General features: G+C 44.9%; 1 protein-coding gene and 1 long non-coding RNA gene across 15 annotated transcripts in view; one reads left to right on the top strand and one right to left on the bottom strand.

Annotated features, from left to right (window-relative positions):
- Positions 1-19,723, top strand: part of TEAD1 (TEA domain transcription factor 1) — a 258,762-nt gene that overhangs the window by 152,503 nt on the left and 86,536 nt on the right. Inside the window, exon 1 of one of the 14 annotated variants that reach the window (XM_034645752.1) lies at positions 11,696-11,944. The exons of 11 other annotated variants lie outside the window; for them this stretch is intronic. The gene's annotated coding sequence lies outside the window, so the exon portion shown is untranslated. Of the gene's footprint in view, positions 1-11,695; positions 11,945-19,723 lie in introns of those variants that run through there. 2 more of the 14 variants (XM_034645751.1, XM_034645750.1) reach the window with 2 other exon arrangements.
- LOC117796718 lies at positions 8,467-16,520 on the bottom strand. Its single transcript, XR_004621364.1, has 4 exons — positions 16,398-16,520; positions 11,450-11,598; positions 9,016-9,135; positions 8,467-8,597 (listed from the first exon to the last, which is right to left on the bottom strand). It is a non-coding gene; the product is annotated as an uncharacterized LOC117796718 (long non-coding RNA).

A 19,723-nucleotide genomic window follows, 5' to 3' on the forward strand; every position in this document is an offset into this window, starting at 1 on the left:
GCTTGTCCTGCTTGCATTTTGGCTTTCTTCAAGGGCTCTCTCAAACACCGCTTCTTCCGTGGACTTTCCCTGCAGAGCCGGCTCTTCCCCTGGCCGTCCGCCACCTAGAGGCCTTCTCCTTTCCCCGAATTCCCCCAGTGACCTGAGCTGATCTTAGATCTGCTTTGTTTACCATTAATTGGGTGCATATTCCCCTCAAACTCCTTGAGGGCGGATGCTCTGCCTCATTATCTTTGTGTCTCAAAAATTTTTGCTTTCTTAGAGTCAAGAAATACTTGTTTGGATTCATTTTTTATTGATTCTGGAAAGTTAGTGTTTTTTTAAGCGAAAGGGAAAATATTGTAATCTCCGCTTATGTATAACTACTTAAATTGGCTTTATGTATTTAAGCTTCGTGTTGTACGTATTCCGTATTTTCTTATTGAAATATGCCACTTTCCTTTTAAATAGGAAGGAGACGTTTGCACTTCTAATGGGTATGCCAGGCTGGGGATTTACTGCTTCCAGCAGGCATAGGAAGCCTCCCCTGGCCCGCTGATTTATAGCACGTGGGCTGACTGATCCTAGAACAGTCATGTGACTCGCCCAGAGGCACACACTGAGGAAGCCCCAGGTCCCAGATTCCCACCCACGCACGTCCCTCCGACTCCTTCCCGTGAACCACACTGCCCCCTAGTAATGATTAAGCTGGTTACTGTGGACACACAAAATGCATTAGGACAAGTTTTACTCGTTTACGGTTCTGAGCTCTCTCTGTGTTGGAGCTTCATAATTTGGGGGCATATAGGATTGTCTGTCCCTAAATTAAAAGTGAGCCAAGTAACAAAAACCAAGATGGAGCAGTGTCAGAGATAGTCCACTCAGGAATCTAGACTCAGCAAGGGTTATAAAGTCAATGCAGACGACTGGGGGAAAATGCTCCAAGTTTTTGGTAATGGTCTTCCAAGCCAGACAGCTGCTTAGTAAAACAAGAGAAAAGCGGTTATGTTCCCAAGGCTCTGTTTAATCTGTACATTCTTAGTAAGACCTTATCTCCCCCCTCTTTACATTGAGTTTAAGGTTTCCTTTTGGTCCTTGCACTAATCATTAATAACTACACTGTTGTCACAGCTCAAAACTTTCCTATTGACACTTCAATCATTTTTAAAGATCTTGAATGTTCAACCTTTATAAAGCTAACCTTTTGCACTCTATTAAAATTTAAGAACCGCTTGATTCTCAGTGAATGCCCTAGCTACTGGATCATGAAAGCATTACCTTGTGCCAAGGGCATGATTCAGTACACTCATTCCTTTTTAACAAATAATAAGAAGTTTGACTTTTCATTTACACATCCTGCCAATCGCTAACAAGTTTCCATCTCGTTCAAACACCAGATTGATCCTAAGAAATTGAAAATATTGATTTAACCCTCTGTCTGATTTGTACTGCAGGCACCTGCTAGTGCAGTCTTAGCACATTACAATTGCTTGGCTGTAATTCCTCAGGGGACTACTAATAACTACCACATCTGTCTTTTCATCTTCCGAAATTATGCTAGCAGTTGTCCAAGTCAATTGTGATTCATTTGATACCACTTTCCTTCAAGACGTATTGCAACCAAATAGACTTGCTCACCAGTAATATATCTGATGACATAGTTAGTTCTCGTTAATTGACAGAATGATTCAGGCTTTTATGGATGGCATTAATTGGTCCCTTGTGTCCATGCAATAATTGACCAGACAGAAGAAGCAGCATTAGCTTTCACCCAGTCAGGAGAGTGTTGAGATGAGGTAAATGTGGTAAGGATGACAAAATGTCTGTATTTTTAATCAAGACTTTATCAATGAATTGGGGGGGCAAGCTTTGGGGGGAATTCAGATCATCTTAATTATGAACATCGCATTCTGACCCGCAAAGGTGTGCAGAAATGCGGGTCTGCCTCTGCCCTGGCCTTCTGGTATTGAAATGTCTTAATACAGGGTCCAGCTCGTATGTAATAGATGCAAGGCGGGAAAGTGCTGTGTCTGAACTAAGATTATGAAAACGGAGAAGGATAAACAGTGCTTTTTGACATTTATCATTAGTAGCCTAACAAACCAGGCACGTGAAATCTTCTTGAAACTTAAATTTACTCCTGTCGCTATGCTGCTGAGAAGAGCTTTGGAAACCTTTTAGAGTTTCTCATGGTCAAAATGAAAACATCCACAGCCTATCACCACGGTTGATTCCCCTGTTCTTTTAGCTACACAGAATCACTCGGGATCTCCAAGGTCTACGATGATTTCGCCATTTTCGAATTTCTCTGACCAGATGTGTTGCTTCCTCCTTTGGCTTACACATTTGGTTCCTTGTTTCCCCGGCTGGAGCCAGACCTTGAGCAGGGGCCATGTCTGTGTACTTGACACATATAATTATGTAGAGACTTAATAAGTGTTTGTTGAATTGAGTTGCAGTATTACATCTTGAGGAATGAGAATCTGAAGTTTGAATGGAAGAAAGAAGACGTGGATAAAATTGGACGTCAAGCAATATGTATTATAGCCAAAGTCAACAGGTGGCTGGCAAGCAGCGTTGGGGGTAATTACAGTTCTGAGTAAAACGGACCCTTGGAGTTGTGAAAGAAATTAGCCAGATCCCATTCGGAGAGGAGAGGGGTGAGATATGAGGTAGGCGGAATAGATCTTCTAGCATTTGATTTGTTTTAGATTATTCACTCTCTTTAGGTCATCTGTTACTTAGGCCTGACGGTGGCTGGAACAGATATCCATGGAAGCTTTGGACTTGAGAACGTCTGACACAACCTCCTTTTAAGGGCAGCACCATCTGACAGACCTGGGCTCAAACCCCAGCTCTGCTATTCATTCTCTGTGTGCTCTGAGTGAGCTCTCTAACTGGTGTGAAGCTCAGCTTCCTCGTCTGTAAACTGGGAATCATGATAGCAGCTGTCTTATAGAATTTCTGTGATAATGCAGAGCGGAAAGTGTGTTGCGTAGTGGCTGGTACTCAGTAGGCATTCAATAAATGATACCTATGACTGGTTAAAAATGTTTTGATTCTCCCTTCTGAGAATTCAGAAGGAAGGTGAGTTAAATATAGGTGTGTATATAGAGGAAGTGCTTTAGAGTTTTGTGATTTTTTTTTTCCCCCTGTGCCTCTAGTTGCATCAGATATCAGGTCATTGTCTCTGTGAGATCACAGGTCACTTCCATAGGACTCAGAGCATCGTGTCATGTAGCTCAGAATGTAGCAGAGGGAGGGCAGGAGGGGATGTGCCAACACTCGGAGGTGAATATATGTAATAGCAAACCTTGTTTGTTTGTTTTCTTATACTGGAAAGCAGCCTAGAGACAGTATTTGGTTTCCACTGAATTGGGGGTAGGCTCCCAATCTAGGTCTAGCATTTCATAGTAAACAAGACATTTTCTTATTCATAGGAGAATGGATTTGTTTGGCAATGAGATTTTAAATGGTTAAATTTATACAGACAAACCTTGGCTTCTAACTTCTGTCTGGCTTAGAGGTATGTATTCTTTTTCTGTTACCTGCCGGTTTAGCAATCAGACTTCCTCTACAAAGAGGCAAACACAGAGACCTTGTCTTTGGGAAACTAAGGCTGGTACTTACCTGTGGACTTGACTGACACCGCACCTTTTCAAATGAAAGGGTTGGTACACAGAGTAGGTTTTTAATTGTTGGATGGATGGATGGATGGATGGATGGATGGATGGATGGATGGATGAACGCCTTAATGCCGCTATTGAAGTTTCATTTGAGAGTCATAAATCTTCTTCTAAAATGTCACTGTACCTGCAATGACGAATAAAGGGTACTGAGCGTAGTGTAAATGAGGTCAGGGAGAATGATTCCACCCATCCCCTAGCTGGGATCCTGGCATTGCAGGAATGCTATTTTATGTTGGAGCAGAGAGGGGGCTTCGTAATTTTTGAACCTAGGTGACTTGAGGGCTAGAGTGCTTGGCACCGGAATAAAGAGGAAATAGGATTTGGAAAAGAAATAAAGGCAGCAGGGAGGAGAACTAGGAAAAAACCATTGCTTCCTCCTAGATCGGGGAGCAAGTGGATGAAGCCCCCCTTTTCCTTTTGGTGCCTTGGAAAGGAAGGACAGGTGGTCACTGTTCGTAGTCTCACTCTTACGGGTTGGATAGATTTTTGTGGACTGGTCTTGGGTTTATGAGCTTAACAAGATTTTGTGGACCAGATGGAAATTGTCTTTCCAGGGGCAGTTAATACTACCTTTCAATTTCTGATTTCAGGCCACAGAAAACAACCCGTTCTTATGCTGGGTACTTGCCCTACTCTTTTCTCTGCCTAAAGGGTTATTTTGAGAAATCTTCACCATATTGTAGACAATGTGGGGGAAAGGTGGAGAGTAAAGGCACATTTGTCATATGAAGAAAAAGTAGGTCTATTTTTCCCGTGGCAGAGATCACCTTTGAAAAGTGTTGTATTATGAAATGCAGTTTCCTTAAATACAACTAACTCAGCCTTAATGTCTGCTTTTTTTATGTTCAGCAACTAAGCCCAAGTTAATTAGTGCTGCAATCCCATAGTGACTCTCTCTTGATCCAGGCACACTCGCAGATACCCTAGTGCATCTAAAGGCAAACAACTTAATTAACTTACTCTCCATCCATAATTATCTGGAAATTAACTATTTATAATGTCCAAGAGTTTACACTGCAAGCATATTTTAAAATCTGCTAAGAACAAAAAGGACCAACATGGTTGGTTACCTTCTCATCCCTCTCTTTGCCTGCTTGGCCGTTACTATGAAAAGAGGCCACTCCCATCATACTCTAAGGCTGTGTGTTTGAAGTTAATCTTGATTTCTGCAAACACTCCGCATTTCATATATTTTTTAAAGATTTTATGTAGGGATGCCTGGGTGGATCAGTTGGTTAAGCGTCTGCCTTCAGCTTAGGTCATGATTCTTGGGTCCTGGGATCGAGTCCCACATCAGGCTCCCCGCTCAGCAGGGAGCCTGCTTCTCCCTCTGTCTCTCCCCCCTGCTCTCTCTCCCTCTCTCTCTCTCTCTTTCTGACAAACCAATAAATAAAGTCTTTAAAAAAAAAATAAAGAGAGGGAGAGGGAGAAGCAGGCTCTCCACTGAGCAGGGAGCCCAATGTGGGGCTCTGCCCCAGGGCCCCGGGATCATGACCTGAGCCAAAGGCAGACGCTTAACCCACTGAGCCACCCATGCATCCCACATTTCATGTTTGTTATTTCTTATTTCAAGATGTGTTGGTTTCTCACTGAGCCCCTCCCCCACATCAGGCCTTGGGCCCTCAGTAGTGGACAGGACAGATGTGGCTGCTGGCCTCATGGAGTTGAGAGTGTCTTTGGAGGCTATATAGGCATTGTATTCATTTGCTGCAGCTGCTGTAACAAAAAACCACAGACTGGGTGGCTCAAACGACAAAAATGGACTTTTCTCAAAGATTGATTTTCACACAGTGTTGGAGCCGAAAGTCCAGGATCACAGTGTCAGCACATTTGGTTTCTCCTGAGGCCTCTCTTCGAGGCTTGATGGACAGCCACGGTCTCACTGTGGCCTCACCTGGCCTTCCCTCTGTGCACACACATCTCTTTTGTCTCTTCCTCTTCTTAGAAGGACACCAGTCATACTGGATTAGGGCCTCACCCTTCTGACCTCGTTTAACTGTAATTACCTCTTTAGAGGCCCTGTCTCCAAACCCAGTCATGCTGGGGGTTAGGGCTTCAGCTTGTAAATTTGGGGGTGGGTGGGACCCATAGTTTAGTCTATAAACCATGTTAATTGTCAAGGGCTGTCTGAGATGGGAATTGACATGGAAGTGGAAGTTGGCCAGGCAGAGAAGGAGGGGAGAACTATCTCAAGCTACATGTTTGAAGGCCCAGAGGACACAAGCGAGAATGCGGCAGATAATTCAGTGTGACTGGATTTAGAAATAGCTTACTTTTTTTTTCAGTCTTGATTTTGAATGCATGTACACACAAATTATAGTCTTGAATTGTATCAGCTCTGTAGAACTCAGCGTACCTTGTCCTTGGATTTGTGAGCAGTGCGCAGTGTGAAAATGGGATTTTATCCATGGAGAGTCAGGGTTACGCAATGGGATTGACCGAGTAGCCTTCTCTCTACATACCTGTGCTGCTCTGGTTGGGTTTCCGGTCCGCCCTCTCACCCACCCACCACTAGCAGGTGCTGTCCCCGTGCTGGCATTGGGTTCAGCAGGTGGACATGGTGGGGTTTGACGGATTCCCCAAACAGAAAGTAGGAAAAATAAAGAAAGGGAAAAACCCACCCATGACAACTACCACCCAGAGTCAACCACTGTTAGCATTCGGTGTATTTCCTTCATATGAGTTTTTTATTTTACAAAGTTGTAATCATCCTCTAATGTCTATTTTATTGTGCTTTCTTCATGTAAGGCGTAAACATTTCCTATTGAATAATACTTTTGAATACCTGCTTAATGATCTGTCCAGAGAGAGTTTAACAATTTCTTATCTTTAGTTTGTTTCTCTTATTTTCCCCCACTAAGATAACTATGACAGATACCTCTTAGCAAATTTCTTCCCCAGTATTACAGGTTATGTCCCTAAATTACATTAGAAGCAAAGATAGTTTTAAGGCTTTTCATACATATTATCAAATTGTTGGCCAGAAAGGTTGGATCAGAATATCTGCGCATTCCCTCAACAGCAACATGTACTCTTGGGAACAGAGAGGATTATGGCTGTACTGCGTTGCATTGATTTGACTGCCCGTGAGGATGAACCTTTTCTCATTTTATTAAAACATTTCTGTTTCTTTAGTAAGCTCACCTTCCAAGTCCTGTGACTGTCTCTCTGTTGGTGCAGGGGTGCTTTACGGGGGAAGGAGTGTTCGCCCTTCCCCGGTCTAACTGGCAGCAGTGAATGCTGGAGGCACGTGGGCCTGTTTCTGTTTGAGGGGAGTGTGAATGAGAAATCATAATGGTAATGAGAAATGAATTTATTTACACCTAATTTTGGATTCAGCCAATGGGTAGATTGTGTATGTGATGTGTCAGATACTGTGCCCACTGATTTCATAGGAATGTTCTTTATTGATCCTCATGACTGTTCTGTCAGGGAGTTTTAGGCACTCTTTACCTATAAGGAAACTGAGGTTCAGGTAAGTTCAAACTGAAATTTGAACCAGGTGTCCCTACACCTAGGCTGGGGCTCCTTTTTCTAAACCAGCTGCCTTTTCTATAAGATCCAGTGTCTGTGTTTTTATACAAGTATTTAATCCCGCCATTTTGTGTTGGCCCCTGGAAGACCGTGCCCCGTGTTAAGCTGCCCTTGCAGGAGGTTACGAAGAGACAAACACAGTTCCTGGCAGTAACAGTGATCCAGGGGATCGCCCTTGGGTAAGGACAGACTGAAGACATTGGCCTTTCTCTCTGGAAAGGAGAAAGTTGAAATGGAGACGTAAAGGAAGCTTAACATTGTCATGGGTAAATGTAGATTTACCCAGTATTTTCCTAAATGCTTGAATGTAGATGCCATTCGAAATTACAAAGGAAGATTTTTAGGGCAGAGGGTTGTGTAATACATTTTCAAATCTTGTTACTCTGGATATCTCAATAGCTGAAACTTAAGTGATTCAGACATTTTGTGGATGAAGGAATGATTCGTACAAAATGATTCAGAGAAGCCATGTAATTGGAGAGAAGACTCTAACTTCTTAAGGCTGAAATTATGGATGGAGGACCAGAATGCCTCCCTCAGCAGAGAAAAACATCATAGGTGCCCACCCAGGGCGGGCTTGGCCTGAGGGGTGAGGCGGGGGGCATGAGCCCTTGGACACCGTGGTAGCCGACTCTTCCCGGGATAACGCAGGGACTCACATGGCTGCTTTCCATCCTCATCTTTCATGTTCAAGAACGCACTGTGGATTTGCCCAAGAGGAGTCATTTCACCTCTTTTTTACCTCTGCTATATCATCAATCTGGTTGAGGAGATATTTCATTCTTTCTTTTCAGAGGAATTTTGGAACCTATGGGATTTTGAAAGCAATCCTGACAGGCAACATATCCCTACAAGTCCAAAGAATACAAGTGTTCAGTGTTGAGGTGGGCCCCCCTTTAGTGCAGCGGACTACATCCGAGAGGAATGTGTGACAGGATTCCGCTGTGGAGGGGCGCTTGGAACGATGGATTGTCTGTGCATGATGTTGGATGTGGACGATGCGGCCTGGTGCTGAAACCCTCTGATGCTCTAAGGGGAGGACAGCCTTTACTTTTTGATTATGTAATGGCGATCAGAGTAGCCTCTGGGACATAACTCCACATATATCCGGATAAGTTTTTTCTTTCTAATTAAGAAGAATTTTGGATTTAAATCCTGCTGGAAGCAAAGTTTAGGGCCTGTTTTCATGCATTTACTAAATGTTAATGATGAGATGCACTTGAAAGAGAAAATTTAACATTCGAGTAAAAAGTCAATACAAAACAAATGTTTATTGTAGAATGCATGTCAATTGAATATTGCCTCAGAGTTGGAAGTCCTTCCCCTGCTGTAAATTCAATGAGTGGTGTGGCCGTGGGCATGTCTTTTGACTTCTCCTTGCTTTAATTTTCCCACCTGCAAAAAAAGTTGAAATTCTTAGATGAAGTTAGCCCTCAAGTGTCTTCTAGGGCCAAACATTTCTGATTTTCTTTAAGACAGTTCTTCTAAGAGAGTCCAGGCAATATGGTGACAAATATTTTCATTGTTTTTTGTTGGTTTTAGTAATAATATTTTGTAATTAAGAGGCTTGGGTAGATGAGAAACCACACACATGGCATAAAAGGGTTTCTCAGCAGACACTCTGTGTGGCTCAAAGTAGAGAAACAGGCTTATAAATTTTTCTTGACAGAAAACATGTTACCACACAAGGAAGTCATGAAAGACCTCTGAGCAAGTCTTTTTCTTTGACTTGGGAAAATTCCCAAATACTATATTCTTTTTCTAAAATAATGTTTTCCTTCCAACTTATTTATTAAAAAAAACAAAACAAAACCTTGTTAAGATCCTCAGCTTCAGAAAGAAGTATGATGCACACACTCTGTGTATCGCGGGTCCAGTCATTCAGGCAATGTCCGCTGATCATCTTGCAAAGTGCTGGGCGATGTCCTGGGGCCTGGGGATGGAGCATGGTGGGAAAAAGTCCCTGACCCCCTGTATCCTGGACACTACTAGAGAAGGCAGTTTGGAAAAATTGATGAGTTGGGGGTGGTTATGAGAGCAGGAGAGCGCAAGAAGCTGGAGCAGGGAATCTCCAGGCGTGGGTTGTGGAAGGCTTTATGGACAGGCTGCAGGGGGCTCTAAGAGCTGGGACTCTGGGTGCAGGAAACTGTGCTGACACAAATTCCAGGGATGGGAAGGAGGCATCGAAGGCAGCGGGAGAAGACTTCATATTTTGATTACGGAAGATCACTCTGGCAGTAGCCTTACAGGAAGGGTGAGAGTGAGGGAAATGGAAGAGCCGGAAGCAGTTGGGAGGCTACTTCCTAAGATTGGGAAGGAAATGGTGAGGCCTTGGAAAAGGCGGAGGGGGGGGACAGATGTGTATGCAGTTGTGAGTTTGCATATGGATTGTGTAAGGATGGAGAACCAGAAGAGGAAGCCAGACGTGACTGTGGGGTTCTGACTTGTGGGAGTTGGTTGTATCACTCCTGGGAGACTCACTGGCAACATGTCACTCACATGTGACATCTCTAGCTGACTTGGAACCTGCCGCCCCTTTGGTGGAACTTCTAGAAGCAGTGACTAGCATTGAGGGTGGTTAGCCGGTGTTACGCTGACAGATACTTATTTTGCTGACAGATGTTTTCAAACACGCATGATGCATGCACACACGATCTCCCTTATGCACAGACACATACACATGTGTTGATGAAAATTTTCACACATTTAAAACACGTGTAGCACACCATCTACAAATACTAATAAAATGTACAGTGCTTTTTGGGTAGATTTCATGTAGCCAGTTGATGCTCACAGAATGCTTTCACGATCATCTCTCATGGTCTCAGCCAGACTGATGGCAGTGAGCAGAATGGAGTCGCCCTGCAATCCCAGACTCTGCTCAGGTCTGGGAAAGTAGGCCTTGCTGCCTCACCTCCCTGACTTACTCTACCAGAGGGCTGCTGGACACAGGCCTGCTTTGTCGACACTCTCCCCCAGACCACACACCGTTCAGTCACTGCTCTTGGATTTCGATTCCATCATTCTCTCCACATCCTAGGTCAGTGACCAGAGTCCAGCATATGAGACCATATGAGTCATAGAACTTCCAAAGGGGCCCTTAATCCTTGGAACCCCACTTGTGAAGCCTTGTCTCAAACAAGAGTCATCCTACATCAGACTGACCGTGGGCAGCACGTAGGACCAGAACTACTTCTGTCCGTGAGCCTGTTTATCGTAGCATTTAAGAGACGTAATTTAACATGTCCCGTGACACACACTCGTAGTTCTCATCCTACTTGACCTTTCGCCAGCATTTTAAAAGGGTGAGCTTTAAGCTCTTTTTGAAACTTTATCTGACCTTGCCTTCCAGGATATTACTTGACCACGTCTCTTTCTTTTTCCTATTTCTCAGCCTCCTCTGCTGATTGCCTTTCCTCCGTTCAACGCTCTGTTCTCACCAGCTCTGTTTCCCTTCTCCATTCAGCCCGGGTGTGGTTCGTAGCTCTCAGGGTTAGTTGTCAGCAGCAGACTAACCCTTGGACCAGAGCGAGTCTCCTGCTCAGCCTGAATCTCTTAATCCCTGACCTTGCACATCTGCCTGCTCGGTAGAGGGATATAGACCTCCTTTTGTGCCCTCCAATGCCCAGACGAAACTGGTTGCCTCCCTTGCTCCAGTGTCCTGGTTTTCCTGTATTTTTTTGTTTCCAAGATGCAGTACCATCTTGGAGCCAAGACCGTCCCCTGCCATCGAAGTCTGTCCCTTCCATCCGCACCAGACGTGCCAAGAAGACCTGGTGGTGCCAGCCCTTGATCCAGTCCCCTCTCTTTTGCTCTTCAGAGCTACTTTCCAAATTCAGGCTTTCTGCATCTCTCTCCTGGACGGTTGCTCTGTTCCCCTTGCCTCCCTCCCTGCCTCCAATTAGCCCCCTCCATCTTGTCTTCACTCCAGAGCCAGATTTCCCTTCCAGAGCCCAGATAGGATGTGTAAAGCGCTCACTCGCCTTGAGCACGAGGGATGGCCCTTTGAGTTTGTCCACAGGGTGCAATCCGAACTCTCCACGTGGCGGTCTCACGGTGGCCAACTTAGCTCGGCTTCTGCTGTCCGCCTAGCTCCTCACTCCATAAACCAAGCTAAAAAAGTACTCCCAATTGCTCACTCACACTGAAAGGTCTATAATTAAATTGCGGAGGAAGGTCAATCAAAATTCATGTAATGGGGATGATTGTTTCTGAGTAACAGTCTTTCTCTCCCAACTTTTCCTTACTTTCATATTCATAGCAAAATGACCACCGTTTCCTGGCTCCTGATGGCTGGGTCCGGGCTGAGATGATGTCATTGTGACTCCCCTCCGTGTGTGCTTCACGTGGTCTGGGAGTGCTGGGTCCATAGGCATGCCCGCTCCCGCCACAGCTCCTTTCAAGGAGAGAGAGGCCCCATTCGCATCGGAAGCTTCTCATTTTTCTCGGAGGTGGAAAATTTTCTAGCTCCGAGAAAAATGAGATGGAGACTTCATGTTAACGGAGGTCATACCTATCTGGTGGCTGCCTGGATGTGACCTTGTGAGAGGAATGGAATTAGGTTATCTGCGGCTTTCAGAGTGGGGTGGACGTTTGATGGCTTTCCCTGGATAGCAACTTCATGACTCTCACGGGGGGTCGTCCCGGAAATCTGCCCTCCCTGTCCATCAGCTGCTCTGTTGCTGAGCCAGACCTGTCTGCAGATTGAAATGGAATACTGGAATGCTTTTTCTCTCCTCAAGGTAACAGTGGTAGCTGTCAGGAATTTGTTACTGTCTGCTAACACCTTTTCGCCTGAGACCATGCTAAAGGCAGTCCAGGTGGGGGAAGTTACATTGTTATGTGGATGCCAGAGAGGGATTTCAGTCTAGACTCTTGATATGTGAAAGGGAAAAAACCAGGGGACAGAATTAAGGAAACCCTTAAAAATGTATATGACCGCGCAGATTTGCCCCCCCACCCCGCATCTCTCATCCACCATTACGTAGAGGGATTCCAAGTTCTGCAGGGCAGAAGTGCTACCTTTGTCCTCCTTGGGTCCTCTTAGCTGTCTCCCTCCAAATCATGCCCATACTGGGTGTTCGGAAGCCATTGGCTTTAGAGCGTCTCTCTCTGCTCTCAGCACAACTGTTGAGCTAGCAGGGATGGGCGCTGGTGAAGAAGTGTGTTCTCTACCTTAGCATACAGACTGTACTTAACTCTCTTCAGTCGTTTTTCCCCAAGGAAAACTCTACGGTGAATGCGAGCTTTGCGTTGTTCTTGGAAGGGCTGGTTTATGATTCTCTTGGGCTTTTCCAAGAATTCCTCTAATCTCAACATCCCACCCACCCCACACCCCCGAACTGTTTGCTCTCATAGCTGTCCTTCTTGTACCTACGTGCATTTACTGGGAAGTATGCCATCTTCTTTTGGTTTGGACATTGGAGACTCCCCTCTTTGAGTTTTCAGAGGGAAGCAGAAGGTGGGGGACTGGAGGGCACCAGGGCTTTTTGACGTTCTCGTTCTCTGACTGCTTGTGTTCAGAAGGAACGTAAAAGCAGCTAGGGCTCGTCATTGTGGTATCATAGCATTACAGGGTACTACCCCTTTGGGGGAAATGGAGCTCAAAAAGGCTAATAACCTTCCCTAAAATCAGTGACTAGTTCATGGCAGAGTTCTAGAGTCTGTACTTTTCCACACTCCCCTGTTTCTGTGGAGGGATCTGGAAAGCTCTCATTTGAAAATGTGTCACGACCTCGTGAAGTATAAGCCTCAAGGTTACATGTGTTAAAGAAATGCAGTCGGTTTTCCCCAGGTGCTGAATTGTGGTGAGCAAGCTGATTCTGAATTCCTCAAATCATTTCTACAGTGCACGGAAAACCAGTCAGACTAATGTTAATCATGGGAGCCTATTACAATGATCTATAACTTGTCATAACACATTATAATAGTACAGCAAATACATTTAACTCACAGAACATTCTCAGGGGGCCCTTAACTCCCTTTAACATCGTATCGTGTTCCAGGCGTCTATAGCGAGCTGCAGAGTTCTGTGTTGCTGGCCACCCCACTATTGACCAAGCCAGCGTTACGAGAATCCTTTTTAAAACCCCCTGCGCCATTTCCCTGGGCTTAAAAAGTATGTTTGGTTTTTGTCAGCACCTCGAAACGGGAAGTTGAGATTTGAGGAAAAACCTTTGGTGGTTATGCACTAAGCTTGCTGGAGGGTTGGAGTCTCGGTTGTCATGGAAACCGCACGCTACCTCATTTATTAATGGAGGCTTGGTGAACTTCCGGAGGTACTCTTGCCCTGTCCTGTAAATTCATTCTAGAAAAATGCACGTTGACTTTTAAGATATTTCTCTGTCATTTCTCAGGCATTCGTTCCTGGATCCTCATGAGCTCCAGAAAAATTGCCCGTATGCAGTTTCAGAACACTGATTTTTATCTGGCAAGCGTGTGTGAAGGCCGTTCCCTTTCTTTCATGCTTAGATCGTGTTTATGCCTGCCTGCCTCGTTCAATAAGTGAATTTTTTTTATTATGCCGCCTTTAAGAATTATGTGGATTTAAAATAAGGGAAGAGGGAATGGAAAAAATCAGTAATCAAATACACTGAGGTCCTTGATAGTGGCTTTAGGAGTGTTCGATATTTCTAAGCCTTTCCTAACTTTTACAATTCTAAACTTTGTCTTTTATCCAAAATGGAGGGTTTCTTTCTTCCTACTTCAGTAAACCACTTTCAGAAAATGTCTTGGACAAATGCTCTTAAACTAAGTCTAATTTCACTAAACTAACTCTCTCCTGCCAGGCAGGCATATATATTAACAGTATTGGAAGTTGCCTCCCGAATTTTTTTTTTTTTTTTTTTTTTTGGCTAATTGTTTATCTGGGAGGATGCAAATGGTGGTTTAAGCCTTTAAGTCATTCATCATGCCTGGCAGCCTCTATTGTCTCATTGTCGAGTCTGAGCCAAGTGAGACTCTTTCTTGGTCTTGGGAGAGAGGTACATGGATCTGGGTCTGCCAAATCTGTGTTCTTGGGGAGTCTGAGCCCTGCTGTCAAGGAAGGTAATGTAGGCCGACCCATAGGTCCCCTCCGGTTGGGAAAATGGGTCTCCATTTTCTTCTGTCCCATTAAAGTTAGGAAGTCACTCTGTGTTCAAAGTAGAAGTGACAGAACTTGTTCCCTCAGTCCTTCCATTGTCTCTGCATTACTGTTAGTTTTTAAGTGCATTTTTGTGGATGTAATAAAATATTGTTTATAGTCAGCTACAAAGTAAGTAATTACAGTGTGGCAAATGAAATTCAATATAGCTTTGTCGTGGTTTTTTGAATTTTAATTAAACCAGTCTTAGAGTAAATTATAAATGCCGCTGCTTTTGTTGTGACAAGTGACATTGACAAAATATTAATCTAATGGATAGTTATTCACAGAAGCTAAATGTCTTCTCTAGTCTGCAGGCTTTGGGTGTTTGTTTTTGTTTTAATTTTCGGTTTATGCTTTAAAAAAAATCCAAAGAAAAGAATAAAGTTTTAAAACCACATGAAATAAGAACTCCATGTATGGAATATTCCATCGCTGATATCTTGCCAGCCACAATTGCGAATGTCTCATTTATGGCACTGAAAACTTTTTTTTTTTAAACCAGATGTCTCTGTGGTCACTTTTTTGGTATCATTAAAGCTGGGATGAATAACCAACTGTTGACTACAAAGCCTAATATTAAAGGAATAATCAGCCCATGTTCCTATTAGATCATTTCCCTTTTATTTTATTTTGTAAATTACCTTGTGGTGTTGCTTAAAAATGGTGTTTTGTTGGTGGTATGTCTCTTTAATAGCTAAATTATCCACGTTATTTTCTTTAGAGATTCTTTTAACTTAAAATTGTATAATGATCTGTAAAGAATCTATTTGTATTTTGAGTGTGTTAAATATTCAAAAGCTAATTTTTCTTTCTGTCATTTATGTGCTTCCCTCCATCATGGCTCAAAGCTTTTCTTTGTTTTCACATTCTGATGTTTAAAAATGAATGTGAAGAATTTAATTACAAGGTCCTTACATTAGTCCTGCAGTAGTTTTTAATATGATGGACTTCGGTCCAAGGATAAAATCTTTACATGTTGTTTATCTCCTTCTGCCCTTCAAAGCTGACTTAGATCCCAAAGGTTAGAGTAAAATCAGTTTCACCCCACGGTTTTTTCCTTTAGTATGCTAGAAATTCCCATTTGAAGAGTAGAGCCAACTACTTGTGTGTGTGTGTGTGTGTGTGTGTGTGTGTGTGTGTGTGTGTGTGTGTGTTGGGGGTGAGGATGGTAAAATCACATTGAGTCAGTTTCCAAATATGACTGTAGCCTGTATTTTTTATCTGGGGATTAAATAGTTGCCACCACCACCAATAGCCACTATCATTAGATCGTGGGGGGCAAGGGTAGAGAAGGTGCGAGACGGTCGGTTGTAGACATCCAAATATGACAGCAGAGTAAAATCTGCAACAATATGGCAGTGGAGCACTTGCTGACTTTAGAGTGCCAGATCAACCCCAATATTTTTTCAAGGATGCTAAACCTCTTGTAACTGCTCAATTGGATTTGTCACTGAATGAAGTATCAGCTGCTGTTGGACAAGGCCATAAAAGCCAGCCGGCTGGCCCTTTGTAGGCAGGGCTTCCCAACGATTGATATGTTTTAGCACTTTTGGGATTATTGTGATTAAGAGGAAACCATTCTGAATGCGAGAGAAAAGGGGGTAAGGATGCGCAGCCCCACAGCTGGCGAGCAGCATGTGTTTGCTGCTGAGGAAGTCACCATGGCTTTCTCCGGGTTCCTGCCCTGATTGATGGGTATGAAATCTCTCTAGGAAGGAGCAGGGTCCTTATTTCCTCCGGCGGCAGCTCTCCTTTGCAAGGCGCTAGGCGTTTGGAGTGTTGCGGACTTGAGAATTCTGAGTGGTTGTAGAGCACACACACGCATGCTCACACACCCACAGTGCCTAAATGCGTTCGTCTGCACACGCCCGAGTTAATTAAGTTAACGTGCAGGGATTTCAGGAATAACAACAGAGTGTCCGCTTTCATTTCCCAGACCCCGAGCTCTCTGACAGCCATTAAACATACAGCTCCGTGTCGTTTGTGTGACGCTGCATGGAAACGGCACCGCCAGTGGATTTGCAAACTCAGGCACCTGGCCGAGGGCGTGTTAAGGACGGGAATCTTACCGTCTTTTTAAGGACAGGTTTGTTTTCAAGAACCACCTTCTCCCGGGAGCGGTAGAGCTCTTGCGCGGGTCTTGCACTGGCCAAGCCCCTGCAAGGGGCAGCTCGTTGAGTAGATTGGAGTGGGAAGCTGCCCCGTACTCGCAGATACCCATGGAACCGGTCGCCTCTTCGGCCGTCCCGAGGAGACCGTGCCCAGTTCACGCTCCGAGTTTGCTCAGCATACCGCACAGGAAAGAGGCTGGCTTGCCAGGTCCTGCAGAGCGTCTTTCCAAGCCTGTGAAAAGCACGAATCATCCAGCAGCAGACCATGCTTACAGCTGGCCCTTTGCTAGCTTTGATCTGCGAATCAGGCCGCTCCATGAATGCCCTTATTGTCATGTTATGTGTACACAGTGTGTGAATTATTGAAAATAGGGAGGCCTGAGCCTCATCTGGTAGAGATTACAGTGCAGGCATGCTGGGCGAAGGTCTGTAATTGAAAATCCCCAGATGCTGTTTATTTGGCCTTTGTCACATGACCTGCTGCAGGAAGATTGTCTGAACAAAATGTTGCCTGCATGGAGAGTGGAGCCCACCCTCCCCCACCCCCGGAGTCTCCACAGGCTCAGTCTGTACACAGCTTAAACACCTGCCCAGAGGATTTTTAAAGGCTTAAAATAGATTCGCTCATAGCATTTAAATAGAGGGCATCTTGCTTGTTGGTTTAAACTGCTTAAGCGGTTGTTGACTTGTGGAACCTTCTATCCACACAAGGGTTTGCTGGATAATTTCACTCTGAGATATCTTTGCAAAGCAACCTTCAGGGCTAGAGCCATGTAAGGATAAGTGGTTCGGGCTTTGCCTTTTCTTTAAAAAAAAAAAAAAAAATCAAACTCGTGTGTGGTGAATGAGTTTGCAGAGGAAGCCACGTTGACTGTGTGTATTCCTTGTCTTTAAAAATTCTGTGGCTACCCAGAATATGGTTCGTTGGTTCATGTGCATTTTATCCAGTTCATTCTTACCTGTGCTACCTATGAAAAAGTTGAGCTGTCTCTTAGAACATGTGTTTTTCTCTGTTAGATGCTGAATGGTGTCCTCTAGGCAGGTGGTGGATTGAGGCAGGACAGGAAATCGGAAATGGTTGATGATCCCAAGAATTAAAAACATTGTAATTTTGACGAAGGAAGGGCTCAGCGTTTTCCGGGTTCTTTCTGTGAGGGAGCAAAGCAACCACTCCCCTTCCCTCTGCCCCAGCCCGTTTCTCAGTTGTGATTATGGGTGCCTCGTACATTTCTCGGAGCTTAGGAAGAGGAAATGTTGGTGGGCATTTGGCATTCCCTCAGCATTCCCCTGGACTGTGGGTTCCTAGAAGGCAGGAGCCCCGTCGTGTTCTTTATATCCCAGATATCTGCCAGCACGGTGATTCCCCGCCCCCCCCCCCATCCTGCCAGTTCTGTCTTCCCCCTTCTCTTCCTGCCTCTTCAAAGAAAACATCCAGTCACCACCTCCTGTGTGCCGTGATGTCAGGTCTTCAAGTATTTTCCCTTTCAGGAGATGCCTGAAATCAGCAGTGATGCTATCCTTAAGTAGCACATTCTCAATCCTGCGCCGGGAGTTGGGGGATTGGGGTCCGGGAGTAGGATGTGTCCCCCGCTTTCAGGGAGCTCATGATTTGTCAAAGAAGGTGAAGGAAGGCACCCACCGGAGGGGGGCCATATGGTGAGCCCTGTGCTCGCCGCACGCCTGAAGTCTGATGAGCTGAAGGGGCAGAGCGGGCTCACTGGCGGGAACTGGAAAGTGCCCTTTGACCCGGGTTTTGGCAACTCAGCAGTCAGTGTTCAGCAGATTTGGGCGGGACCGTGGGGGCAGGGATGGGGAGTGGCGGGTTGTTCACACGGAGGGAGTAGAAGCCAACATAATAGGACGGTGTGTGTGGAGAGTGACGAGGGAAAAAGGAACACCCCCTGCCCCCAAAAGTGGGTTTGTGTGTATAACATTTTCATTTTTTACAGGGAGAATATATTGCATATATATCACCTGGGTAATGTGAAATTTTTAAAGGAGAATAAAAAGGAGTTGGCTCTCCTGAATCTAAAACTCAGCTGAGAGAGGGAATCTGGTTTGCTCAGTCACAGTCTCCAGCAGCCCAGTGCACAGGCCACTGTTCTCCCCTCAATGACTGGCCTGTATGTTGTTGCCTTTGGCTGCTCGTGGTTTGGGGACCAGTCAGATGTGGCCAGAGCAGTTGGGTGAATGACAGAGAGCGTGGCAACCACGGGAGGAAACATCTCTGGATTTTTATTTATTTATTTTTTCTCAGACTATTCTTTAGTTGTTTCTCTCATCCTCATAATACCCTGCTTTTATTACTGTCGTGTGGCTTCTGGCCTCAGTTTCCCCCTTATACTCTAAGCACCTCGAGGGCAGATAACAGGTATTATTCCAGCGTGTGTCTCCTATAGTGCTTCATTTGCAATGCCTTTTATATATAGAAAATATTCAGCGGATGGTGTTGAACAGGGGAGGGGAGCACATCGGGGCCAGCTTCTCAAGGCCTCGAATGCAGAAATTGGAGTTCAGTTTGATCCTGTGTTGTAGGTGGTGAATGGAGAACTTAAAGTCTATATACGGTTCAGTCCACTCCATGGTTGGGTTGTGCCCCCTTCACGGAAGATTTTGTTCTCACAAAGCACTTGGTAATGACCTTGCGAGAAATTAACTTACTAGAGTTTCGAGGCTGTCCTCGGAGCAGTTGGTCTGAAGTTAAGGCCTGATGAGCTTGGAAGTCAAAGCTGGGTTGAAATCCCAACTCCGCCACATACCTGTTTGGTACTTGGGTAGGTTTCTTCACGGCTGGAGCCCCAGGCAACATTCATAAACTGGGAGTAGGGGGTGTGACAGTGAGGCGTCTGCAGGCACAAGCATAGGGCTTTCCCTGGCGCTGATGCCGGGGCGGGGGGGGGTCTTCAGCACCGCCGTTTTCTGCCTCCCTCCCATCTCACTGTGTCTCCACCTGCCACACAGTGGGGTTTTCATTGCACTCAACCCTCAAATTCAATCTCTTGTTGGAGTGCGCTTTAAGAAATGTCCTTTATGATCATGGTTTCCATATGATTTTTAAAAGAATTGCCCAGTGCCCGAGCATTTAGATTCCTCTGGGTTTTTTTAGCGTGTTTCCCCAGCAGTGGTTTATCCCATGTGAGCGTTGTGTTGACTGAACACATGGGTATAACTCACCTTTGTCCAGCAGCTGCTGTGGGAGTACGGAAGTTCTGGCTTTCTTCTTCTAGCGAGAGTTGTTTTTATAGTAAGAACTAAATTCTGGAAATCCAGTGGGGGACATGCTA

The sequence above is a fragment of the Ailuropoda melanoleuca genome, chromosome 16 (assembly GCF_002007445.2).
Source record: "Ailuropoda melanoleuca isolate Jingjing chromosome 16, ASM200744v2, whole genome shotgun sequence".
NCBI lineage: Eukaryota > Metazoa > Chordata > Mammalia > Carnivora > Ursidae > Ailuropoda > Ailuropoda melanoleuca.